This window comes from Macrotis lagotis, chromosome 1, assembly GCF_037893015.1.
Source record: "Macrotis lagotis isolate mMagLag1 chromosome 1, bilby.v1.9.chrom.fasta, whole genome shotgun sequence".
NCBI classification, from domain to species: Eukaryota; Metazoa; Chordata; class Mammalia; order Peramelemorphia; family Peramelidae; genus Macrotis; species Macrotis lagotis.
Window position 1 is genome coordinate 881,118 of NC_133658.1, and position 27,454 is coordinate 908,571.

Genomic DNA, 27,454 nt, shown 5'->3' on the forward strand with positions numbered 1-27,454 from the left:
TCATTGATTCCCAAGAAGCAGCCATGGATTAAAGACAAAAGAAACAAGGTCCTTGGTTTGGTGTGGGAAGAGCCAAAAGTACCTGCTGAGTCTGGAGCCAGAGGCCTGGGAGCGAGCCCCAGTTCTGTCAATGCCCAGGGACCCTGAACAGGATCCTGAGCTTCATCCCTAGGGTCCAAGGATCTATGGGAGTTAAGATGTGGGCACAGAGAACCAGGACACCATGAGAGAAACAGTATAGCTCAGTGGTCTTGGGCACCCAACAGTGGGACTAGAGGCAAGCCACTGCTCTCTTTGTGCCTCAGTTTTCTCCTCTGCAAAAAAGAATCACTGTCAAGTGATAGGGCATTTCAGTATATCTCCTGGGCCCTGAATCTTTTCCCAAACTCCCCTCCATGAAGGGGAGGGGTCCAGGAATTCTTGTTTTTCTGGTCCCTGAGAAGCATCCTTTGGGGGAAATGAGATAGAAGTAGAGGCTGGGACTCTGAAGCAAAACCTCTTAAGCAACGAGGGGAAAGGCTCGTCAGAGCCAAGGGGGCCCTGGCCAGGTGACCTCTCAAACAAGGGGGCTGAGGGATGATGTGCTCTGACAGTCTGTGAGAACAGCCCTTCTCAGAGACTCTGAGAGAGGGGCAGACAGTCTCCAAGGCCTTGGGACTGGGTCAGGGGGGTGGGGTGGGGGGGTGGACCAATAGGTCCCATTATGGGAAAGGAGCTATATTGTACCCCAGGTCAGAAGGCTTCCCCTGCATGGGCAGCCTGGCCCAGCCTCACCAAGAGGCCCAGGGGCTATCCCCCTCCCCTCCTCCAATGCTTCAGGGCCAGCCCCCACACTCTGCAAATGGAAATCGGCTGGACTCCTCCAGCAGCTGCTTCTTACTTAATGACTGATTTTCATTCTGTAAAAACAGGGACAGAAATGGCTTGTTGACATTTGAAAATCCCCACTGGTGGGCGAGTGGCTGGCTCGCCTTTGTCTGAGGTGCCCCATTTAGCACTGGAGAGGGCCTCAGTCAAAGGCGGGGCTCCAGCCTCCCAGACCCTTGGGTACCTGCCTACAAGGAGGAAGAGACTCCTGCTAGCTCTGGCCTCCACTGGCCCCCTGGCTTTCTGGCTCTGCTCGGGGCCAGGGCTGGGGGCTTTCAGGATGCCCTGTCTTGGGACATTAGTGGGACACCTACTTGGTTCATATTCCACACCATCCAAACAAGGGAAGGAGGGCCCAAAACCTGGGCAAGGCCATGACTCAGGAGAGAGCCCCCTCAGGGCCAGAGCTGACTTTGGGTGTGACCAACCTTATGATGCCACTAGGCAGTCAAGGCTAGTCCCAGGGAAGCTGGGGTCTCTATGGGGGGGGGGGGAACCACACAACGGTATTCCTGGTAGGACCACCATTCTAGGTAAGGGCTTCAGACCATCTGCTCCCAACAACTCATTTCAGAACTGAAGGTATTTGGCAGCTTTCACAGGTGGTCAGTGAGAGGCAGGATTCAAACCCACACCCTGATTCCAAAGCCAGGAGTCCTCCCCATCCTGGGCCTTAGCACAGTGTTTGGGACATAGTAGGTCTTCTGTTGCCACCAAGCCCTCTGCCACTGGCCCAGAGAAATGGGCTGGCATCACCTCCTCTGAACGTGGTAATGCCTGGAAGAGATAGCCCTCTGCAGTTACAGATGGGCAAACTGAGATCAGAGAGAATAAGTGACTGGTCCAATGTCATACAGCTATTAAGCTAAACTTAGACTCCCCAACACTGTACCAGGTCATCTGACACATGCCCCACAGAATAAGCCAAACAGCTATTTGTCAAGGGCTCCCCAAGGGTTACCAAGACCTGCCTTCAAAAGACCACGAAAGAAACTACACTTGATCTGCAAATCTGTGACCTAGCAACACCACACTGGGTTTGCATCCCAAGAGATCACAAGGAGGGGAATGGTCCTGGTGTGTGTGTGTGTGTGTGTGTGTGTGTGTGTGTGTGTGTGTGAAATACAAAGATGTCTAAAGCAGTTCTTTCCAGAGAAGAACTGGAAACTGAGGGGAACGACCATCAACTGAGGGATGACTGAGCAAGGTGCGGTATGGGATTACTGTGCTATAAGAAATGACTGTGGGGATGGTTTCAGAAAAACCTAGGAAGAGTCATGTGAACTGATGCAAAGTGATGTGAGCAGAACCAGTAGAATATTCTATAGTTACGGCCACTTGGAACAGGTTCAACTGTGAAAGACTTGGCTCTTCTCCAAGGCACTTCCTGAGGACTCTTGCTGAAGGATGCTATCCACCTCCAGAGAATGGACTGAGGGCCTCTGAGTCTCTGTGTGCAGATGGAAGCCGATTTTCCATCATTTTATTGTTTTTGCTTTTCTTTCTTTCAAGAACATGGCTAATGCAGAAATACATTTTGCATGACTTCCTATGGATAATGGATAGTGTTTTTCTTGTCTTCCCAATGGGAGGGAGGATGAGAGGGAGAGAAAATTTTAGGGGCGGCTAGGTGGCGTAGTGGATAGAGCACCAGCCCTGGAGTCAGGAGGACCTGAGTTCAAATCTGACCTCAGACACTTCATAATTACCTAGCCGTGTGGCCTTGGGCAAGTCATTTAACCCCATAGCCCTGCAAAAACCAAAAAAAAAAAGTATTTTTAAAAACTCTTTGAAGGAAGGGAGGATTAAGCCTCAGTTTGCCTCAGTTTCTTCAACTATAAAATGAACACTATAACAGCATGTAACTTGTATGGGAGTTGTGAGGATCCAATGAGACAACAGTAGCTGTCACAGAAATCCTTCTTCCCTTCCCCTTGGGAGGATGAAGAGAGAAGAAGAGGGGCTTCCAGGGAGGAAGAGAAACACAAAGGTCTAGAGTAAAGGCAGAGAAAACTGACCCTGGGGGGGGGGGTGAGGAGACATTTCATGGAGGGGAGCAGTGTTGGGAGGAATTGGAGAGAGGCTTGAATGCCACCCAAGTACCACAAGGAGACAGGCGAGCTCAGAAATCACCCTCTACCTTTCTCCCTCAATTCAACAGGGAAGGGAGTTGGTTTTCTGAAAGGGGAAATGATCTAGTCAAAGACACACACACACACAGACACACAGATACACACACATACACATGTGTGCGTGCATATTAATGGCAAAGCAAGTCAACCACATTTCTGAAGCACCTACTACTCGCCAGGCAGTGTGCCTCAAAGAGAGCCAAAGCCGACCCCCCAACTAGCCCTTCTCTCAAGGAGCTCCCCATCTAAGAGGGAGAGTAGAAATGTCGTGTGACTGTGGACAAACCAGCTACAGGATAGATTGGGGGGGCCAGCTCAGAGGTTGGGGAACGGCTTCTCCAAGAAGGGAGGATATGGTCAGAGACCTGGAAGTCAGGGATCCTGGAGATGTATGGGAGAGGGAAGTGAGCTCTCACCACAGGGTCCAACCCGTGAAGGTTCCGCATCAGGAAAGGGACATCATGGAGCAGACCAGGGTCACTGGAGCATGTCAACAGGATTGGCATCCAGGCTTCCTGGCCCCCCACCCCGATCACTGCCCCCTCAGTTGCCCCTTTCCTATCCCGGATAATTTATCCCATAACCACATACCTAATTACGAGAAAGGAGCATGAGGGAAGAGAAGGCGGCCCACGGCAGCAGGCTGGATGGGACAGGCTCTGCTCAGCCGTGCTGGACTCCCTCAGTCTCCCCTCCAGGACACGGACTTCTCCTGGGGTCCTCCGGTGGCTCAGGCTGAAGGGCAGCCCGGGAACAAAAGGCGGCTCTGCAGAGAAGCCCAGTGTGGGAGGCAGGGCAGGCCGAAGGCTGTTTATTCTATCTTCCATGTGAGGAAACCAAGGCTCAGGAAGGGGAAGGGATTAGCCAAGGTCACATGGCCCATGGCAGGCCAGGAGTGGAGATGAGTCACGTTCAACGTTTTCCAGCAAAGATGAAAAGAGGGAGATTTTGAGAGGGAGAGGGAGATGAAGACGATGCCATGAAATTTGTGGCGGGTGTCTCTGGCCTGCCCCATCGGGAGCCCTGTAGCCGGAAGGTGAGCTCCTGGATGAGTCAGGTGAGGAAGACACCCTGTAGCAGCGCCTGCCCGCCTGCCCGCCTGCCTGCCTGCTCGCCTGCCCGCCTATGGGCCCAGGCAAAGCTACCATGACTCAGCACTGACCGACCCTTGATTGTGGCAGCTGCTCTGGGCTCCCCCCCCCCCCATAGGAGGCCACTGGGCTAGGACGCTTGGGTTTTGGAAGTCACAACGTGCTGACAAATAACAGGCAAGGAAGGCTTGGGGTGGGGGGCACTGGATGGACAGGCCTGACTCAGTCAGAGCCTGGAGCTCTCTCCAGAGGAGCTCCCTAGGCCCTTAGTTCTGTGCTGCTGGGGGTGGGAGGGGAGGTGGTCCCCTGGCCTTGGATGAAAGGAGGCTGCCCCCCCACCCCACCCCCCACTCCGGCGCTTATAGCCTCAGCTCAAATTTCTTGACCCAGTTAAGTGGCTGGGACCAAGAATGTAGGGATTATGCTGATGAAGGATCCCCAGACAGAGGGGAAGTGTGGGCAAGTTTGAGCAAAACAGGGAGGGGCCTCCTTGCAGCCAAAAGGGACTGGGGTGCTGGGGCCTGAGCCTGAGGCCCAGATCTCAGCCTGCCGGCTGCTCCAAGGGCCCAGACCTCGCTGACAAAGGAGTCCCTGTGTTGGTGATCAGCTGACATCTGGAAGCGGCCAGCTGCTGGGGCCGGGCCAGCCCAGCCCAGTCAATGACTCTGCCCAAAGAGGCCCAGGATTCAACCTTTCCCTCCTGGAGCTTGGTAAATGAAGAAGGGGACCACCAGGGGCAGCTCAGAGCCAGGCTAGTGGGGGCTTCTGGATCCCAGCCTTGGGAGGACAGGGATGCTTGGATCTTTTCTAGGGGGCAAGAAATTCCTGGGTCCAGCCCAAACTTCAGCCTGGGTCACACACATCCTGGGGTCAGCAAGGGCCTGAATCAGGAGACTGTGGACCTTGATTCAAATCCCATCTGGGTCACTTCTTAGCTGGGTGACTGTGGATCAACCTCTTGAACTCCGTGGCTTCAGTTTCCTCATCTAAAAATGGAATGGTTGGACATGTTGGTATATGAGACTGCCCCCCCCCCCAAGGCTGAAAGGAAGGGGAAAGCCCCTCCCCATTCTTCAGGGTGAGGCACCTTGAGGGGTCACCTGATAGATGGAACATTTTCTGAAGGGCTTACAGTGAGGGGTCACAAAATATGCTCTGTTCTAGAAGAAGCTTCCTCAGTGTGAAAGAGAAAGGGTCCCAGGGAGGGTGAGGCAGTGGGGCTGTTGGAGACCCCACTAAGGGCTTGGAAACAGGTCAGTAGAGGAGAAAAGAAACTTTATAGCCCAGAGGTCCAGTTGACTGAAAAGAAAGGTTGGATGAGCATGAGAAGTTGCCCTGGGAGCTGTGACTGATATTTGTGCCTTCTCCAAGAAGACCATGACATCTGGGAGGTGAGGCCATGACAAGCAATGAATTAGACTGGAATGAGGGAGGCTATGCTAAGTCACCAGCCTCACTTTCTCCTCCAGAGCCACCTGAGTGTGGTGGCCAGACAGGAATCAGGATGTCTAGAGATGGTCCCAGATGCGAGGCAGACTCCTCTCCCTTTTCCCTCCACCGGAGACCCAGTGGCCATAGGCCTTGCTGGATCACTCCAGTAAGGACCACTGTTCAGGTCTACACAGACCCGGTGACTCCAGAACCCCCTTTGATAAGCTGGGATCCTTTTATCCTGGATGAGATGGGAGTGGGGCTACAAAAGTCCCCTGAAGAGGAAAGCTGAACTGGAAGCTGAACATCTATTTAGATTGTTGCTGAAGACCCTCCTTCCCCTGCAACCCAGAAGCCATCACAGACTGTCAGAGCTGGAAGTGGATGTAACTACCCTAAGAGAAAAAGTCCATCACTGTTATTTACACAGGGAAAAACTGAGCCCAGAGAAGGCAGAGCCTTGGACTAGGTCACACAGCCAAGTCAAGAAACCCAGTGATTCAAATGTACTAATTAAAAATGGGTAATTTGGTCTTCCCCAAATGTCTCCCTCCCCTGGTGGCTTCCTCCACTGCACCTGACCTCCTCCATTCCAGGATGGGGTCCACAGCATCATCTATATAGGACCCAGGACACTGAAATGCCTCTCTTCAACCTTCTGCCTCTCACTGTGCCACTTCTTCATCCTCCCTGTATTACTCACTTCCTTCCTCTCCATTCTCCCAGTCATCCTCCTATATCTGATCTCACTTCCCTCCTCTTCATGGACTTTCCTTCTGGTCGGCTGATTCAATCAGGCATAACTCACCACCATCTTTATCTTGGGCTCCCCAGCTCCCTTGTGCTATCTGGGCCCATCCTGCCAAACCTGACCCTGGGCTGTTCCTTACATGTTCCTGAACACTCAGATACCTGGGCTTGGCTGGGGTCATCCCACATCTATGTTACTTCATCTCAATGAACTTCCCACTGGGCTAGACCATTCTTCCCCAAGCTGTTTCCAACATATTCCCCATGGGGGCTGTTGCAAGCTCTTCTCTCTCCCCAGACTCCATCCCTCTCAGCAAAAGCCCTCTGTCACTACTTGGCCAAGAGAATAGAGACCTCTCCACTGTGGTTTCCTCTTCTCTTCTCCTCTACCTTCCAAGTCCTTTTTATTCATCATCACTGGATCAGGTGGTGCCAAAGTCAATATGAGGGCATGGATTTTCTTTCTAGCTTTCCAGGGACCAGACATGTGACCCTGGGGCAAACCAAGAGGCCTCAGTTTGTCACAAAATGAAGGGGTTGGATTCCAAGATCTCTCCTTGCTCCCAATCTCTTGCCCTAGAATTCTTTGCTCCAGCCTCAAAGGAGGCTTAGCCAAGGCTAAAGCCACCTTCCCCTATGCCTGGTTCTCCTGCTCTTCCTTCTTTAATCTATCTTCCTTATGGCTGTCAAAATGCTATTCCTAAAAGACAGCTGTTCCATGGAACTCCCTCCCTCAAGAAACTTCTGTGACTCCATGTCACCTCTAGGACCAAGCCCAAACTCCTAAGCTTTTTAAGTGCTCCCTCATACGGCTCCCACCTTGTGCTCTAATTTTCTCACACTCTTCCCATCTACTCCACCAAGCCCAGGCTCCGTGTTTTGACCCAAGTCACTCTCTTGGTGCCTTTCTTGGTCCAGTTCTACTATTCCTTCCCAGCGAGCAAGTGCAGCTCAGAGGCCATCTTTGTCCGCTCCCTCTTGGACTACTTTGCATTAAGCTGGCTGTAATGAACCACGCTGTGTTCTCCCTGCCCCCAGAGAGAAGGGCAGCACTTGGCACATTCCTGGCAGATTCATCAATCAATTAGTCAGTCAACAAACTTTTAATGAGTTCTTCAAATAAGCCAGGCCCTGGTGACACTAAGAAATGAAAACTAGTCCCAGCCCTGGGGAGCTCCCATTGCACCCCTGCCCCCTCCTCCAGCAGCTGCTGGGCATTGGCTTGGCCCAGAAGTTGGGGAGGGCAGCAACTAAGAATCCTCATTAGACCCACTGTCTCTGGAGTGATGAGGTCCCCTCCTCTAATCCCAACCCTCAGAGCAAGAATGGAAAAGAGCTCCTTCCTGCCCTTTCCATAAGGACCCTTCAGAGACAATGATCAAGGCCTTTCAAGGTTAGCCTTTTTCAAGATGTTCTCACTGGTCCTTAGCTTATTCAGAGCAAGACCTATCCAGGGACACCTTTTTTCCAGGGTTACAGTTCATTTTTCCACTTCATTTGCATTTTCTGCATAAAGTACAACCTTTCACAGGTAATTTTTCCCCTTTCCTTTTACTGCTCAGCTGAAGAGAGGAGAGAAAGGGCGGGGGAAGGGAGGGGAAGGGAGAGGAAGGCAGAAGAAAAGGGAAGGAGAAAGAGATGTACCACTACCTGGAGCTGACCTCCTGCTAATGCTCTGCTGGGGGATGATGGGAGAAAATCCTAGCCTGGGGACACCAAGGCTGCCAAAGGTAGGTGGCCACAGGGTGGGGTCTCTAATAGATTCCCTGAAGTTCTGGGAGTTTTTGGTCAGATACACCAGGTAGGAGAACCAGACTCAAGGCTGTTGATTCTAAAGAACTCCAGAGGGCCAGGTCCTCCTTCTCAGAGCTAAGGGGAGGCCAAGGGAATGGGATGTCAGCTGGCAGAAGTCCCTGTCGTGACCACTGTGGTCAGAGCCTTTGGGGGCAAGGCTATTCTTCCTCCCTCTCTTTGGGCTCCCATCATGTTGAATGTGTCCTCAGGACTGATGGCTGTGACAGAGAGAGACCTCCCTGGCTTTGTTGACAGCTGACTTGGTTGATACATCTTCCCTAAGAAAATTAAAAATATCTAGCAGCCAAGGCTCCATATCCCAGCATGCCTATTCAGCAGATTGGGCTGCTCCTGGCTGCCCAGCACTACCATGGCTCTAGTAGGCTCTGGCCTAGACTTCAGAGACCCAACTCCAGGGAGCCAAGGTTTCCTGAGTAGCACAGTCTCTCTTCCCATCTCTACTGCCTCCCGGATGGGTCTTACAGGGATTTAGGGAGGGATTCAAAGGAACCTGAAAGAAAAAAGAAGAGGTCTCTTCTAGGGGCGCTGAGCTCCCCATCACGAGAGGTATCGAAAACAAGACCACAGGACACCCTACCAATAAGTCTCAATCTGTCCGAAAACATTGATTCAAGATGGAATTGATTTCTCAGGTCCAGGTCAATCTAGTTAACTCTGAGGTCTTTCTTACTTTGGGGAATTTTGTAATTAATAGAGATTAGACCATGTGTAGGATGGGTTTTTAAGCAAAGATGCTCCAGACCACACAACACTAAGATCTCCCTGTCTTCCTTCTCTTCCCCTTCCTGAATGCTCAAATGCCAGTTCACTCTGGTCATATCTGGAATACCACCCCAAATAGCGATAAGCATGGTTCAACAATACTGCCCAAATAGCGATAAGCACAGTCCACCCATCACCTGCAGAAGAGGCTACAAGAACTAGTACTGAAAGTTGAAAAACCTGTTGGAGAGTGAACAAGGGGAGCCAAACCATTGCCTGGTGGTTGTGGAGACCCAAAGACAAGGAGGAGAGACCTAACTTTCCTCCAACATAGGGGGCTAGGGGTCTGGGATGTGTGGGAATTATATGAAGGACTCCTGGACCCTGTGGCCCCTGCTCCTGGTTGCCCAGCTATCTCTGGGGCTTTGGGAAAGAGATTACCACCTCAGGCTACCATCCTCTCCCTCCTCTGGAAGCAACGAGTCAGAGAATAATCAACAATAGCATCTGGGGCCCCTTAAGGGGAAGGGCAAGAGTCTCAGGCATGCCAGGCCAGATTCTGTTCTCTCAACATACCAGAGAGAGGTATGGGACCTATGTGGGAGCTTAGGCTGGCCTCTGCTCATCTGGAGCTATGTTTACATGAAAAACTCTGTGTGGCCAAGCCGTTGGCAGGGGCTGCTGCCACACACCACCAGTGAGCTCGACCAGCCTCTTGGGGAGTCTCCTGAAAAGGATTCTTTTGGTTTTTGAGGCATTCTGTGGGTAAGTCATTAAACCCAATGTAGACCACAGCAGGCCCATAGGCTGAACCACCAAAAGTACTTAGCCGAGGCCCAGCCCAGACCCGGGGTGCTCACCTGCCGCTCTCCTCTCTAGGCTATGAGAACCTTAGACCACCAAATTTTTTTTTAGCAGTCACTGAGAAAGACCCTCTTGGGGGCATGCCACCCTAGTCTCGAGGATTCCTGAAGCATCTTCTTCTAACTGGTTCATTGGAATCATCAAGTCTTCAAATGCTTTCTCATTAAAGGGAAAACCTACCGTCTGAACGATTCCCTGACTATGCCATCCAGACCAGGAAGGAAGGAGGGAGGGAGGGAAAGGAGGAATGAAAGGAGGGAGAAGGGAGAGAAAGAAGAGAGGAGGTAGGGGGAGGGAGGGAAGGGAAGGAGGAATGAAAGGAAGAAGGCAGGAAAGAAGGGAGAAAGAAAGGAAGGAAGGAGAAGGGTCCTTTGTAATTGTGCTTGGGGTATGTGTGAGACTGTGTGTGTGTGTGTGTGTGTGTGGTGTGTGTGTGTGTGTGTGTAAGACCTGGGGGGGGGTCTCCCCTCCAGCACCATGTGTGCTCCAATGTGTGTTTCAAGGCAGCCCAGGGACAGCTAGTTGGAGGGCTGCCACAGACAGGCCTTCAGCCACTTCCTTGGTATAGGAAGGCAAATCTAGCCAAGGCCCAGAAGGTAGGCCACCTTTGGTCTCCTTCTCCTCCTCCTCTCCTTGACTCAAGCTGCACCCATGGGGAAGCCCTCAGGTGCGAGCTGATCCTGACTCCACCCCCTTCTGCCTTCTGGTACCATCCAGGGTGGAGCCTCATGAGGGCGGCACTGGGTCAGGTCTGCCATTCAGAGGGACCTCTGCAAGGCCTAGTGTGGGGGGCCACCTAGTAGCACAGCAACGTGAGGCTGACCCTCTGTAGGGTGATTTTTGTAGGCCGCCATCTCTGCTGCTCTGTTGTTTATTAGCGATGGTTTTCATTGGCAGCGTTGCAGGGGCCTGGATCTCAGTCAGCTCCCGATGGCCCCTGGAGTGAGCCAGGGCAGCAGCAGCAACCGCCACAGTAGAGGCAGAAGGCAGTGGCGGCGGCGGCAGCAGCAGCAGGACTAGAAGAGGCAGAGGCAGCATGAACCCTGGGAGGCTGGGCTCCTTCTGGTCTCCCCTCTCAGCCCCCATAAACCCAGGGGAAGTATGGGGAGGGGAGGCCTGGCTCGGCTTGGGGAGCAGCAGCTTTCTAACAGATGCTTCAGACTACTTTTCTCCAGGGTGGATGGAAAGTTTTTTTATTTTTTTTTCTAAGGGATTATTCCAAATCCTTTTCAGACTTGGACTAGGCCAGGAGGAGGTCCCTGGCAGTTTGCATATTCCAAAGCCCAGCCCAGTCCACCCCAGGCCCAAGTGCTTTTCGCTGCCTGCATTCCATTCTCTTCAGTCTGCAGTCACAGGTAGCCCATCCACCAGCCTGCCAGCACCAAAGGCTGGGGCGGGGGGGGGGGGGGGGGGGGGGGATTCTCAGCTCCTCCTTCCCCAGAATGTGGTTTTCAAGGGCAGAACAAAATTTGTGGGTTGCTGGGAGGGATAAAGCCAGAAGCAAGCTAGATCCCAAAGGGCAGAACTGCTGGGTCAGGGGGGAGGCTGCAGGAAGCTGCCAGGGCCAGAGGCCCAAGGAGACGTAGGGGGAGGGAACCTGCCAACTGAACTCAGCCACCCTGGGCCTGCCTAGTTTTTAAAGTCACAAGATATTCCCAAGGGACTTGAGGTTAGAATCCCAGCCACTAGGGAAAGGAAGATAGGATCATTGTCCCCAGCTTGGATTCTCCCAAATAACTCACCTACATTTGTTCACATGGGGTAAATCAAGTGAGACATCACTCAACCCATCAGATCATCCTTGGAAAGCTCCCAGTATTTTGCCCACATTTAGCTCAAAGCAGCATAGAAAGACCTCAGGGCCCCTCTCTGGGCCTCAATTTCCTCCTCAGTAAAAAGAGATGGTTGGGCAAAGGTTAAGGTCCTGTCTACTCTGATATCTTGATTTAAAACTTGACTGAACACCAACTACAGGCCTGGTGGAGGACCAAGCATTGAGGGACATAAGGGGGACAAGTCCTGGCCTCTGGGAGCTTATAGATTAGAAGGGGAGACAAGATTCCTTCTGTAGGGCAGCTGGGCACAAAGAGGAGCAGGGAGTCAAAGGCGTGCAAGGCCCCCAAGCCCAGAGGGAAGAGGGCAGCCCGGCGGCTCAGGGCTACAAGACAGGCTCAATCCTGGCCCAGGGGAGGCCCTTCAGAAAGGTGGGCCGGATGGCTTGGGCTGCCGGCCTCCCCTCCACATCGGGCCTCCTTTCCCCTCCTGCTGCCTTCTGTTCTAGATACTACGTAGCCCTTGACTCCACAAGGCAAACACACAAGATACAAAGTTCCTCTTCTCCTGGAGTGTCTGGGTCCCATTCCCTTGCAGCCAGGGGAGTAGCCTAGCCCCAAGACAGTCCTCAATCCCAATCCTTGGAATTCCGACCCTCCTGGGGGAGTCAGGACAACAAGACAATAAGACTAGGGCTCCAGACTAGGGGTGGGTTGGAGCTCCTTCTCCGACTCCGTTCATCTCTCTGGCCCACTCTCATCCAAAGAGGTCAAATCGATAATCCTTGAGAAAGGCTCAACAGCTTTCTCTCTCGCCACCAAGAGTTCACATTCCGACCCTTCCCTTCCCTCCTCTTCTCAAAGACCTTTCTGGGCACTCCAAGCCTTGGGGGGTACAAGCCGACAGGAGGGCTCCCTGGTCTAGCTGATGGACCGGTGACAAGCAAATCAGACCGCTGCCAATGTTTTCATCAGAAACTTGCTATTTTCCTGCTCGGCTCTTGAAAAACAATATGCAAAGAATTCAACCACTGAGGTTCTCTGCCAAGTTTGAATCTGCCAGTAAAAGCCAAAAGCCTGGGGTGGCAGGGCACAAGCTCCCTCTCGTGGGTCCCTGGGCCTCCCAGCAGTCCCCTCCCCAGCTGCCTGCATTGATCAGACATTAGAGCTAGACTTGGCTATTCTCTTCTGTTCCCGCATCTTGGCCGTGACCTGAGAACTTCCTGAAGCCCAGAATTCCAAGGCTCTGGAGTAGAACTCCCAGCACAGTCTGGCCACATTTAGTTGGTATTTAGTTGATGTTGAAGAAAAAGGAAAGTCGAGAAAATGCTCTTCTCTCCCAGATCTCTGCCTCCCAGGAGAAGTGCCCTTTTTCCGAGACCCTCTCCCTCCTGAAGCCTTCCTTCTGTTTCTAGCTCCATTGCTCAGTAGCCCCCTTGTTCCCCCCACCTCATCATCACCCCGATCACAGTGGATGCCAAGTTGCCAGGTCAAGCTGTATCTGTTATTTGGAGAGTTGGGCCTCTTGCATTTTGCTTGGGCAGAGATCACTTCTTCTGCCTGGTATGCCATCCTCTCAGCCTCCTGCCTGGAGCAGATGTGATATGTGCAGGAAATCCTTGTGGATTTGGGGAGTGGGGCAGTTCTAAATTGAAGAATCCTGGATGCTGGAGCCAGCTCCAGGCAGCTAGCAAACCTAATCCCTTCAATTTTTTTTTTTGCAAGGCAATGGGGTTAAGTGGCTTGCCCAAGGTCACAGAGCTAGGTAATTATTAAGTGTCTGAGGCAGGATTTGAACGCGGGTGCTCCTGACTCCAGGGCGGGTGCTCTATCTACTGTGCCACCTATCCACCCCTAATCCCTTCATTTTTAATGGGAATGTTTATAGGTTCCCATCAGCAAATGTTATAAATCAAAGCTGGTTTGTTTTGTTGAACATGTGACTTAAGAAAATGATGGAGAAAAATAATCATAATGAAGATTAAACTTAAAAGTGAAGGGCATGCTTTCCCCTTTCCCTCCTGAGAGTCCATTGTTAAACATTTACTATCTCCACTAATCAAAAGCACCATCTGAAGCTTCTAGAAACACTGAATTGGAAGGAAGATCCATTGAACCTGAACCTAAACTCAAACAATACCCCAGAAAAGTGGTCCTGCAACCTTTAGAAGGCTCTCAGAAAGGAAGCCCACCACCTCTTGGTGATGGCTCTCAAGCTTCAAACTGGCCTACCACATGATTCCTAGCCCCACCCTCTGGATAATGCCCCACTCTATCACTCCTGGCTCCACTCAAAGCCCTTCTTCCACCTTGGATCTTCTCTTCACATATTGAGTCCCTCCTGGTTTTTTCAGTACGTCATGAACTCCAACCCCTTCATGGAGGTGGCTGACCTCCGCAGGATGCTTTCCAGTTTGTCAGTGTCCTCCAGGGTGTTCAGAACTTTAGTTGGCCAGTCAATAACCATTCATAATGTACCTGCTCTGTGCCAGGCAAGACAGCTGAGTGGTGCAATGGACAGAACACCAGGCTCAGAGTTAGGGAAACCTGGGCTCAAATCTAGCCTCAGGCACTTACTAGCTGTGTGATCCTAGGCAAGTCACTTAACCTTGTTGCCCTCAACTCCTCATCTATAGGTTGGAGAAGAAAATGACAAATCACTCCAGTATCTTTGCCAAGAAACTCCAAATGGGGTCCTGAAGAGTCAGACATGCCTGTAATGGCTAAAAAGCCCTGGGTTCAAGGCAGTTTGCTACCTGCTGGGGATCCCAAGAAAGGCAGAAGGAACTCAGCATGCCAAGAACCATGTCTATACAAGCTTTTGTCCAGATAAAGTGGGAGCAGACCCAGCATAGAGGAGTGATTGTCTTGTTCTTGGATCTCTGTAGTTGAGAGAGGGCCTTTCGTGCTCAGAATTCTCCTTGTCTTTCTTGGCTGCTGTGGACACAGCTGACTCTTAGCTTTGGGTTCTCTCAAACCCACAACTCTGCTTTGGATGTCTTGCATTCTGGCCCAACATCTCCTTTCTTATTCTGGGGCATTCCTCCTAAGTGGCATCAAATCAAGATGATTCAGAGGTCAGTCTGTCAATCTATAGGATGATAACATGCACCTCATTGTCTCAGTCTACCCCCTAGCTGCTTGTGGCTCCTCCTCCTTCCCCTCTCTAATAAGTGTCTTGTCTTTATTTTGGACACACTCGATCCAAGGGGTCCCTAAAGCCTCATTTTTTAAGCCCTGATGTGTGTAAATGTATTTCCCTCCTAGAAGATGAGTTTCCAAGAGCCTGTTGCATTAGAAAAGGTGCTTAATAAATATTTTATCGGTTGGTTCTTCCTCCTTGCTCCCCTGGCCTCAGTTTCCTTCCCCTGCTCTGGTCCTTGCTAGCATCCTACCTCTGACAAGTAGCTCATGGTCTGGGGCATTTCGAATTTTTGATGTTTCTGGAAATCAGATCCTGGGAATTGGGCAAGAAGAAATAGAGCTGATAGAACAGTCTCCTTGGCAAGGATCCCAAGTCTAGCAAGCACTGTCTCCCAGGCTCCCCCCACCCCATCCCCATGCCCACCCCTACAAAGCAGAGACAGACTCTTGGGGCTAACTGAAAACTAGCTGCTCCTCGATGTAGATCAGAGGTGAAGGTGGAAACCTTTAGATGGCTGATGCTAGGATTCTGCCTGCTTGCCCCAGCTGCTGGAGGCCCAGATCCACCCCCCCCCACAAAACCCTCTCCTGGATTTGTCCTTGGGCACACATAGGCCATAGCCAGGCCTCCAGCCTTTTTAGCTTGGGGGAACAAACTGGATGATCACTTGTTGGGAGGGGTGCAAATAGAAATGCCTTTGTTTAAGTGCAAACCTCTGGGACCTCCTCGTTCTGAGATTCTTTGATCTCTGGGCTCACTAATCTAGAACATGCTGAAGGGGGGTTCCAGACCCAAGGCCTGATTGGACCCTGGTAAATGCATGGGAAACACCTCAGCAGCCCTCTTCTCTACCCTACCCCCAACATTTCTTTTTTTTAAATAGTGGAATGTGAGCTATGGCCTGGAATCTTGGTATTAGACTATACCTCAGAGACCATCTGGTCCCACCAATTATCCAGAGAAGAATCCCCTCTGTCAATAAGTGCTTGCTCCTGAGTTTCTGCTTGAATGCCTCCACTGATGGGGAACTCATTACCCCATTTTCCTACTTTAAAGAAAGGTAGCAAGTCTTTAGTGCAGAATATTTTTGGGATGATCTGAGAGATCCCATGGTCCTTTCTGTCATCTGGGTCGGTCATCTGTCATCCTTAGGACTGTCTGGCCACAGGGATGAGTGTGGAAGCACTGGGGTCAGAGCCTCTTTGGGCCTGAGGAATCCCTTCTGCTCTTAGATGAAGCCCGAGGTCCCTTCTTCATCAGTCTCAACTTCCAGAATCCTCTTGTTGACAGGGAGAGGTTATTCAAGGTGGGATGCTGGGAACTTGACAGAACCATCACCTCAGTGTGGGCAGGTAGACTGGGGGTGGGGTGGGCTCAAGGCCTGCCTGTCTCTGGTCCTCCTAAACACACCCATCCTTGACACAGCCTCTGGGAAAAGGGGCTTCCCAAGCCCTCCCCCAAGCCCTGCATCCTCCCCCTCAATAGCATACATCACATACCCTTACAGCAAGGGAGGACCCTGAGCTAACAGACCTCAGGATTCCAGGCCTCCAGCCAAGGCCACATAACTGAGGCCACCAGAGGGCAGCACTGTGCAGGCACGTGAGATTCTCTCTCTCTCTCTCTCTCTCTCTCTCTCTCTCTCTCTCTCTCTCACACACACACACACTCACTCACTCTCTGTCTCTGTTTCTCTCTTTCCAACCTTCTTCCTCCCAAGTCAATTAGGAGGCAAGAGCAAGGAGCAGCTCTCCTCTTTTCCATTCAAAGAAACTGAGGTTCTGCCAATGAAGCGAGCCAATCATGCCAGCTGAAGTTCTATCATGGAGGGATCTCTGTGATCTCAGAGGCCAAAGCTCCTGTGATCTACTAGAAAGTGCTGTTCAGACACAGGACCATATATGATGTGTGTGTGTGTCTGCTGTGGGGGGACCTCATATGAGAAGTACTGGTTCACCCATTTCCCTGACTGTGCAAGCTGCCGAGGATCTCCTAAAGACCATTCCTTGAATGAGAACGGCACTGAAGGCTAGGTACACCCGGGGGCAGGACCTTGTCTTATCGTTTCTATTTCCACCCAGAATAGCAGGTAGAGGACTGAAAGAAAGGTCCATGGAAACCTTCCCCTCTTCCATTCCCAGGTTGTGAGGGGCAAACCCTGAGGATAAACAGGGGTCAGGCTGGGGGACAGAACCCAACCAACAAATCCCCCAAACGGGGGGAGACAACAAAAATTCCATTTGTGACATCCCTGGGCTTATGTCCCTAAGAGAAAAAACCCAAGGTCCAGGTAACACATCAGAGCAATAGTGGTCCCCTGGTCAGGGAATCAGAGGAGTCAGGTTCCCAAGCTGGCCCTACCACTGACTCCCTGGGCAGCCTTGGGCATAGTGCTGTCCCTCTTTGGGCCTCACTGGGCTCCTGTGCACAAGGACTGGCAAGGGACTCTGGTCAGCACCTCTGCAGGCTCAATCCTGGCTTGGGTAGTTGGGGATCCTAGGGGCTGGGGTCCAAACAAGGCTGGAGGGTGAGCAGTGACCTTCCTTTTGGGATCTGCTTCCCTTGGGAAATACAGGATCCTGGGGCTGTTGGGCCTGGCTCTCCCCAAGTTCCCTGAGATCTCTGCTGCTCCCTCACTGGGTGGGGCTACTGGGCAAGTGGCTGCCTGGGGGGGGGGTCTCAAGCATCTGGCCTATAGAGCTCCAAGAGGCCTGCCAGTCGTTCAAACAGGAAGCTTTCTCTCAGCAGCCACAGCGGGGCGTGATGTGCAAGCCCAAAGTCTGGCAGCTTCTCCGCTCAGCCCAGGTGAGTAAGTCCTTCCCTTGGAAAAGTCCATGGAGATCCTGCCCAGGTAGTGGGGCAGAGCTTCCACCCTCCCCCCCAGCATGGGGCCTGCAGCCATTCAAAGAGGGGAAGAGTTGGGCTGCCTATGGAAATGGTCCCAGACACGCAGGGTTAAGGAGCGTGACGGTGCCTGCCCGCACACACATCCACACGCAGGCACGCACACGCATCCACACGCGCACACACGCTTGACGCATTTTTCATCCGATTGTGCTTTTGGCAAGCATCACAAATGGAATATTTTCACACAATATGTTGCTGTTAGAATTGGCAAAACACTTCCTGGGAGAGTCAAAGATCTGGGGATTCAGAGACTTGTGCAGCTGGAATTCCAAATCGGATAAGTCAAAGGAACCCCAAACGCCTCTCCCAAGGTGCTTTCGGTCTGTCTTTTTAAAAGAAATTCTCCAGGCGCTGCCTTCTCCCATGTAGCCTCCCAGCGAGGCTGGGGAGGGGTGTGTGTGTGCAGAGAGGAGACTGCTGCCCACAAGAGCCCTGCCACCTTCCAGTTCTCTAGGGAGATTTTCTACTATTACAGCTGAAAAAAGAAAGAAGAGGAGCCAGGCATCCCCACTTGCCTAGCTCTCCCAGCTTCTTTGTGTTCCATGAGCTTCGAGGAGCCTTCTCTTGGGTGGGTTCAGTGAAGAGAGAAGTTGGCAAAGTCCATTCATGGCCCTGGCCAACTGGAGCCACCTCAAGGATCCCAGAGCTGGAGAGCACTCCCAGGGCTCCAGACCCAGAGAGAGCCCGTCGCCATGTTGGTTTTTCAGAAATGAATAAAATGCTACCGCCACATGTCAAATTGATGTCATGAGTGATTTGGGAGGTAGTGAGGGCTCTGAGCAGAGCGGGTGAGCTCCCTGCCCAGGAGATGTCTGAGTTCATATTTATTAAGCAGGCTTTGGCCTAGATGTCAGCTCCGAGCCCATGGTCCATCTTCAGCCAATTCTCGGGGCATTCTCTCAGAGACTGCAGGGTGTCATGGGCAGGGGATAAGCCCCAGCCTGGCAGGGGCAAGTGTTCCTCTAGCACCTCAGTCAGATGTGTCTCCCCTCCCCTAGAAACCCCAATTCCCTTTCTTGGCTCCACTTTGGGATGAGGCTTGAAGCATTAGCCAGCCCAGGATGGCACTAGCCAAGGTCCTGGCAACACTGCCAGTCTTGCTTTCTCTGTCCTGTGGCCAACTAGCCAAGACTGTCACCCTTTTGCCATAGAGGCCAGGCCCTGGCTTCCCTGCTGACCAGCTCTTGGCTGGTTCCCTGGTCTGGTCCAGCCTCACCCACCATTTCTGTGTGCTTCCTCCCACAGATAACCGTGCCTGGCCCCAAGCTTTGGGGTTGATTCAAGTACCAATTACAGAAGCACAGTCTCCGGACGATCTCATTTCTCCATCCGTAACGTCAAGCTTGAACATTCATCCTCTCCACCCCCACCTTTCCAACTACAACCACAAAAGCTTTATTGGTTCCTAATTTGTAATTTGCTGACAGGCCCTGGCAGGTAGGAAACCCACAGAACTTTCCCACCTGTGCAAACCCCTAATGATGAAGCAACGTTCAGAGGCCATGGGAGCTGAGATCTTGGGGATGCAGCTCATGTGAATCCATTCGTCTGTCACCTTGGGGTCTGAGTACGCTGAGCCAGCCCAGGCTTCAGTCATGTATGTTCTGGTGTGGGCTGCCCCAGGGAAGACTAAGGGAACCTCTCTATGCCAGCATCCCCATTTTCTGTCTTCCCTTCAATTGGCCTCTCCGTTCGGTTGGCTTCAGAGAGACTGCTAGAAGGCTGACCCACTGCAAGGAGATGAATGGTGCTTGTTCCCCCGCCCTCCCCCCACCCTCGGCAGCCCTGCCTAGGCCACAAGCGAGACCTCTAGCTGGCCTCTCCAGCCGATCTGAACACACGGCTAAGGGAGGCTTCATGGAATCCACACACTGCTGCTAAGAACCAGCGGATTTGTAGGCAGGCCCCCGCTAAAGGGAAAGGATAGCAGGCCTCCCAAGGTTGCAACTGAGGTTCCTGATATCCATGGGTGAGGCTAGCCAAGGAGATGCCAGAGCCCACCCCCACCCCCACCCCACCCCAGGTAAGCCGTGCACATAGAAGAGGGGAGACAGGAAGAGACTAAAGACACATCGCATTAAAATAACAAAGGTGTCACATCCCACAAACATCCCCCTTTGCAGGGCTCCCAGAAAGCCTTCCGGCTCAGTAGAAATGCATTCTCTAATCTGAGAGGGAGGGAAGGAGAGGTGGAGGGAGGGGGAGAAGGGGCACTCGAGGCGGCCTTAATGGGTTTCTGCACGAAAAACAAAACGTTTTCATCCACTTGTTTTCTGGATGTGAGAAACTACCGTTAGCAGGAAAAATCGCTTTCCCCAGTAAGTAATGGAGGGAGGGAGGGAGCTAGCGAGGGAGTCAGTGAGAGGGTGGCCCCTCAGTCTGCTCCTGAAAATCTCCTCCAGAACCTCTCCACATCTGCTCAGCTCCTGGGGCTAGTGCTTGGGAGAACGCCCTCCCCTCTCCTGGAAAATGGAATTTAAAAGTGGCAAAAAGGGAGGCCCCCACCCCATTGCATGCAGATGAAAACCAGTCACCCTAAGCTCCTTTTTGTTACCATGGCAACCGTGGGGTGTTTCACTTCAGGAAAAGAAACCCTCCCTAGGTGAGTGTTTTGCTTGGGAGAGGGGACTTGCTGAGGAAAAGTTGGAGCTGGGGCCACCCCAGAGAACCAAATCCCTGGGCATCCCAGCTGCAAGATTTTCTGTCCTCATCGCTCCCAAGGAGGCTCGGGAAAAGGTGGCGAAGCAAACATTCAAGTTGGCTTGAGACGGCAGCCCTGGGGGAGAGGCCCCTCTGCTCCAGCTCTCCAGCATCCCTTGGGGGGTGGGAGCTGGCTCTTTTCACTGGAGCTCCATGGGAACCTTCAGACACCTAGAGGCGCGGCCTGGCACCCGACTCCTTTCAAGCCTGGAATTCTTCGCCCGCCTCTCAGCAGGGGCTTGGGCGGCCCTGACTCTGGACCCCCCAGAGCTCTGATGGGTGGCAGAGGAGTGTGGGCCTGGGCCTGTCTTTAGTCTAAGGCCTAGCCTAACCTCTCTCAGCCTTGGTCGTGGGACACACAGGAGGCTGTTTGGAGGGGGCAATCGGGCCCCTAGAAATGCACAAATGACTAAGTTACAAAGGGGATGGAGAAGGTGGCGCCTGGTCCGGGCCACTACACACTGCAATGGTACACCCCCCCACTCCGCTGTCAAGGTTCCAGTGGTCGGAGCCCCCAAAGGGAGAAGGGGTGCAGCAGAGGAGCCATCTCAGCTTTCTTCGGGGACTAGAGAAACATCTGCTAAATTGTCCCGTGGGGAGCCGGGGGCTGGGAGCAGGGAGAAGATGGGTCAGGAACCAGGGCACAGAGGGGCCCCATCTCTGCCGCCAAACGAAGCCGTCAGGCTCCCCTTGCCTCGCCTCCCTTGCCAGCCCAGCCCAGCCCAGCCGAGGGCTGTGCCTACCGCTGCCTTCGGCAGAGCTGTGGCTGGCTCCGGAAGGCTGGGGGAAGCGACCTGGTGATGGAGTGAGCCGGGGCCGCTCGGGTGCCAAAGGTTCGGGGGGAGGGGGGCTCCCCAGGACCTGGCCAGGAGGGAGAGAGCTCCACAGCCCGGAAGGCCGGCCTGCCTCCCCGCCCGGCCGCTGCCACGGGCCCAGGCTCCCTCCGAGGCAGGGGCCGCCCGGAAGCCCGCGTGCGAAGGGGCATTTCCAGCGGGGCCGGGGCCGGGGCCGGCCGGGGGCCTGGGGCCGGGGGCCGGGGGCCTGCCTCAGCCCCGCGGGGCTGGCCCTGGGGAGAGGCGGCGGCGGCGGCGGCAGCCGCCACCGAGGGCACCCCCACCCCCAGCATCCACACTCGGAGAGGGATGGAGGCCCCGAGGAGGCGCAGGCCCTGCCCAACCACCTCCGCCGCCTGGCCCGGGGCCCCCCAGCCGGGCCCGCTGCGGGGGGCTCCGGAGGCTCACCCTGGAAGAACTTCCTCCTCAGACAGCCCGGAGGGAGGGGAGCGGGCGGGGGAAGCGGGGTCCCACGGGGGGCAGGCCGCGCTCCCCCTCTGCCGGGGCCGATCCGGGGGAGCCCCCCCCACACACACACAGCGTAAACAAGCCGGCCCGGAGCCCAGGCAGGTGTGTGGACGCCCCGCCGGTGCTGGGGGGGGGCGCAGCTCAGCCTCCCGCAGCCCCCTCCCCGACCCCCGAAGTTAGCCAGGGGAGGGGGGGGCCCGGGGAGACCAGCTGCCCGGAGCCGGCCCCGGTCCCCCCCCCCCCCCCAGCACGGACGGCCACAGGGGCACACACAGATACACAGACACAGGACACAGACACACACATAGATACACACGCACACACAGACACACACAGACAGACACAGGACACAGACACGCACACACAGACACACACACACAGATACACACAGACACACACACAGGACACAGACACACATACACACAGATACACACACACTCACATACACACAGACACACACAGAGACAGGCACACAGACACACTGACACACACTGTGTCTCTCTCTCGCATCCCGGCGCTTGGACGCACACACGCTCCAGCCTTGGGGGGGCCCAGCCTGGACAGCTGCCCCGAGCGGGCCGGCACACACACAGATACACACACAGACACACAGACTCACACACAGACACACACAGACACAGACACTCACACAAGACACACACACACACAGACACACTCACATACACACTCACACACACAGACACACACACACATACACACACTCACACACAGACTCACACACACACTCACACACACACACACACACATACACACAGACACACACACACAGCACGTAGGAAGTTTTTCTCCCCTTCTCCACCATCATCATCATCATCAGCGGCGGCGGCGGCGGCGGCGGCGGCGGCGCAGGCGCACCCGGCCGGGTCCCCCCCCTTGGCCCTCCAGGAAGGGGGGGCCCCACTCACCTGCTGGGATCCCGGGGGGGGGGGGAGCGGCGGCTCCTCTTCCTCCTCTTCTTCCTCCGGAGCCCGGCCGGGATGGAGCTGGGAGGGGGGGGGTCGCTCGGGTCCGGGCGCGGGTCAGCGGGGCGGCGGCGGGGGCAGCGGCAGCGGCAGCCCGGGTCGCGGCCGCGGCATCCCGCCCCCGGCGCCCCCCACCCCCGGCCCGGCTCCCCCCCGGGGCGCGCTCTGCTCAGCCGCCGCCGCCGCGGCCGGGGCCCGGACCCGGGCGGGGGCTCGGGGGGCTGCGGGGGGCGGGCCGGGGGGCGCGGGGCGGCGGCGGCGGCGGCGGCGGCGGCGGCGGCGAGGGCGCGGGGGGCATGCCTCCCGCGGGTGCCTCCGCTCCGGGGCCGCCCGCCCGTCTGCCTGCTCCGGCGGCCGAGGGCAGACTGAAGCGGGGCGGGGGGCGGGGCCGGCCAATCCGGGGCGCCGGGGCGGGGCGGGGGCGGGGCCGCGGCGGGGGGTCTCTGCGCGGGCGCCCCGCTCCCCCTGCGCCGGGGCTGCGGGGCCCGGGTCCTCCTGCTCCTCCTCTGCCCGGCCCGGCGCGGATGGCCAGGCGGGGGCACTGAGCTCCCACTTACTCCGGCGGGCAGGGGCTGGAGTGGCACCCCTCGGGCGAGCTCCCCAAGTCGGAGCTAGGGGGCTGTCGGGGGGCCCAGGGGGCCGAGAGCCCACCGGGCAACTGGTCCAGAGGCTGTGCAGGGGGTCCCTTGGCCGGCCTTGGACGCCCCCCCCCCCCCGTGGGGACACTGGCTGAAGGGCACAAGCTGTCCGGGGGAGCCCCCGCCCGCCCCCCTAGAAGCCGGGATTTGCCAGCCACTGTCCCGATATCTGCCCGGCAGGGGTGGCCCAGCCAGGTGTTCTGTGGTTCCTGGGGTGACACTCCCGGGGGCCGCGGAGGGCCAAAGAAGCCAAGGGGTAGCAGGGCTTCTGAAAAATACCCTGGAAAGTTTCTCTCTGTATTTAAAGGGGAAGGAGCTGGGAGGGAAAGGGAGGGAGAGAACGTGGGGCTCCCTGGAGGGGAGGGAGAGACAATGGGATTCTTAGGGGATCCCTGGAGACCTTGATGGCCAATGTGAGAATCGCTATGGAAGGGGAAAGGCTGAGAAAGATTTCAGGCAGTTGGGGAGGGGTAGACCCATTCTGAAAAGTAGCCTGGGAAAACTGGGTGAGGGAGGGTGCAAGTAATTCAATGGAGAGAGGATTTCCTGGAAATTCAGAAGAGACAGACAAATGAAAGGCCCTGGGTGCCAGGAGAAGGGTCATCATACGCCTCTTTCCTGTCCCCCACCTCCTCCCCACCATGGAAATCAAGGATGACAGGGGAAGGCAAGCAAAGAAAATGACATCTCCTTCCAGAGTCTAGGGGCGACAACATGTTCATCCATGTGATGGCATAGTAGATAGACGTCCCCAGGCCTAGGAATGATGTCCATATAAAGAGAACAGTGCCATGGGAACCAGTGTGGCCCGCGTGTCTCCACACTGTCTTTCCCCTGAGGGATGGAAAGTCCATAACTTTTTGTCTCGCTGCCCCCAGAAGATGATCCAGATTCACCTGGGTGTTTTTGCTGACCTGCCTTTGTCCTGCCCCAGGTGCATCTGGTTCTCCTCAAGATGTCACTCTCCTTCAATACAGCTGATGGGAATCCATTGACATTCTCTAGTCTCCCTCCTCCTTTCCAAGAGTCCTCCCTGACAGATCGTGGGGTTGCCCATTGTTTATCCCTGGTGCTTGTTCCATGGCCCACCCGTCTCCCTTTCCAGTTAATTGTCCATAGTCTTGCTGAATGTAGAGGGAAAAGACAAGTCCTGCTGGCCTGCTCATCAGAGTCATTCAGGTTGTGGGAGGTCCTGAAATGTCTTTGATTTTAAGTCTTGTGTTATCCAGTGACTGATCTTTGGAGACTAACCCTTCCGTCAAATCCTGGCTGGGGTGGAGAAGATGCTCATTATCTCCTCAAAGCAGGGAGCTCTTGGTTTGGAAACTGAGTAGCTAGGCCTCTGAGACTCCTAGACTTTAGTTTCCTGGAAGCAACAATGCCCAGGGTCCCCCCAGGATGGTGCTTCGTCTATCATACTACACTGCCTCTCCTCTACTTGGTTAATTTAATATAAATTATTCCAGACTCTAGAAAGGTAAATTTTTCTACAACTGAAAATGCAAGAGGGGTTTGAAACCATTTAGATGCCTTGGCTAAATGAGAACACTTTTTGATTGAATCATACAATCAGAATGGAGTGTGAACAGGGCCTATACCCCTCCTTGAAAGTCATTGTACAAAAGACCAGTCTGCCTTAAGTAAATTTATATAAAAAGAAGAAACTGTCTCAGACACAAGGCAAGAGAGGCAGAACGAGCATGACATATCCATCCCACTTTTGAGGAAGAGAGGGAAAGCCAAACTGTAGTAGAGAAGGGAGGTATTCAGAAGTGGAGGATCCAGGATGAGGGATGTCTCTAGAAAAAGTCAGCTCTTCCCAATGTCCCCTCCTGTTTCTTGTCTAACTACAGACATCTTTGTGAAATCTGTTGTTTTATTGCCCAAGTTTTTCCAGTAAACTGAATTTTACCTTAACCACAAGGAGGCCAGTGGTTATCTAGAGAGAGTTCGATGTAAGATTGGACAAAGAACCCAAGCTCTGCTGAGGGCTTAGAAATTGTCCTAATTGGAGTAACTATGAATAACTTCAGAACTTTTCCTCTAAAATAAAACCCCACTGCAGCAGAGGAGGAAGCCAAGTTGATTTGCAGGGCCACCATGTTGTCCCCTGGACTTTCAATGAGCCAATTATTGTAATATGTTCTGAAAAGACAATTTCTGAGCACCAAGTGCAGAGAGACTGGTCAATTGGCAAAGAATTCTTTGGTCGTGGCCACCAAAGAAACAAAGAATAATAAAAAATGGCCCTTGGTGCTCTTTGGCCTCCTACTTTTGCAGTGATGGTGGTGAAATGGCAAAACGGCAAAAACGGAGTCAAAGGATGCTAAGATTCACATTGCTTTTTAGACCATCTATAAACTCTAAATTGGCTGTTGAAATGTGAGATACATATTCAAATGACCAATCAATGGGCTCATTCCTAGAAGAACAGATTTCTATCAATTGACCTTGACCTCAGGATGTATGACCCATAGAAAAGAAGGAAGTCACAGCTACCTCAGAGGAAGGCTCTTAGCTACTTCTCAGAAAAGAAAAGAAAGCCATTGATAGGGACAGTTGTTTTCATCCCACACCTGAAGGCAACAGAAAATATTACTTCCTGGAACATTTGGCCATTTTATATTCCATATTTAAATGTTTGAAAATCAGTGGAGTCTACGGACTATCATTAGTAAGCAAAGGACCAAGAGAGAAAGAAATGCTACAGAGAGTTGGAGAAGACCTATATTAAGTCTCAATACACTCTGTTATTAAGTAAGCTCAGCACAAAGGGGGGAATAAATGATTCTGTGAGGATGGGGAAAATATGTTGGAAACATGGATTAGGGAACAGGAACAAGAGGGAAAAGATTTTGCCTTTGTCTTATCTTCTATAAAACTCCTTCCAAATTCAGCATTCACATGTTTGTTAACGGGGACTCCAGGGATGAGGAGGGGGACTGCAGCCCTTGGGTCAAGAACAGAATTAGGTGGCACAGTGGCTAGAGCGCTGGTCTTGGAGTCAGGAGGATGGGAGTTTGAATCCAGCCTCAGACATTTGACACTTACTAGCTGGGTGACTTGGCTAAGTCACTTAACCTTGATTGCCTTGTATCCAGGACCGCTTCCATGTCTGGCCACTGGACTCAGATGGTTCTGGAAGAGAAAGTGAGAGTGGTCATTTAGCACAGCCCCCCCCCCCCTCAAATCCAATTCATGAGTTTGTCATGGCATCATCCCCCTGATGTCATGGTCTTTTTTGAGAATGAAGGACAGGGACAGCTAGGTGGCACAGTGAATAGAGCAATGACCCTGGAGACAGGAGGACCTGAGTTCAAATGTGACCTCGGATACTAAATTGCCTGACAGTATGATCTTGGGCAAGTCACTTAACCCCATTGCCTTAAATAAATAAAATTTTTAAAAAAGGAAGAATGAAGGACAAACATCATCATCATCATCAAACTGTGGGTCTGTACTCCTAAAACTAGAGCTCCCTTCAGGGTATTTCCCCTAATAACCAGTCCATAGACACACTTTACTCAAAGCACTAATATTTACTAAGATTGTATTATAAAAGCAAAAATTAAAAGACATTATCCTTATGAAACTGGGGTACACTCTCCCACAAATACACCTAACTTCTATGGAAGGGTAGACACAAAACTGGAGTGCAGTGATCACTGAACATGGATCCAGGAAGACTAGAGTTCGTACTTCCTAGCTGTGTGGTACTGAGTAAGTCATTTCCCCTCCTCCTGCCTCAGTTACTCATCTGTAAAATGAAGATATCAGCACTTTCTCCCTGGGTTATTGGGAGGATCAAATGAGATAAGATTAGTTGGCAAATCTTAAAACACCATAGAAATACTAGTTATGATGATAAGGAAGGTACATTTGGCAGAAATGCATGGCAACTTACACCTGTGGTAGTAGAGACCCCAGTGTTATTTTTCCCTTTATGGAGTCCTCCCTGGGAATCCTCTGCTGAACAGGTCACTCAGCTGCATTCCCAAGGCCTCTCCTACCCTTCTACTCTCTATTTCTAGATCCAATTTTCTCTTTGAGTCCATGGTTGACTCTCCTCTCTGCTACCCGAGGTATCAGTCATTGAGATGGCTCCCTGAGTGAAATGGCATTCTTCTTTATGACTGTGTTTCCATAGAAAGTGTGTATTTTTGATTCCGGCTGGATACTTCTTCAATGGCTTGACAGTCTTTTTCCCCAGTCAATGGGTCCCCACTATCTGTCTCTTACTTTCTTTTTTACATTCTTGACTGGGGTGGTTGGTCAGGGATGAACTGAACTTCTCCTCAACCCCCCCCCCCCCAGTATTCCACGAATGATTTCTTTGATAAGAGAATTGTTAGGCAC

At 53.2% G+C, this 27,454-nt stretch overlaps 1 protein-coding gene across 1 annotated transcript in view; it reads right to left on the reverse strand.

Moving 5' to 3' along the window:
* KLHL29 (kelch like family member 29) overlaps positions 1–22,469 on the reverse strand; it is a 159,343-nt gene extending 136,874 nt beyond the window's left edge. Inside the window, exon 1 of the mRNA XM_074194803.1 lies at positions 22,404–22,469. The gene's annotated coding sequence lies outside the window, so the exon portion shown is untranslated. The remainder of the gene's footprint in view (positions 1–22,403) is intronic.
* Positions 22,470–27,454: the final 4,985 nt, after the last annotated feature.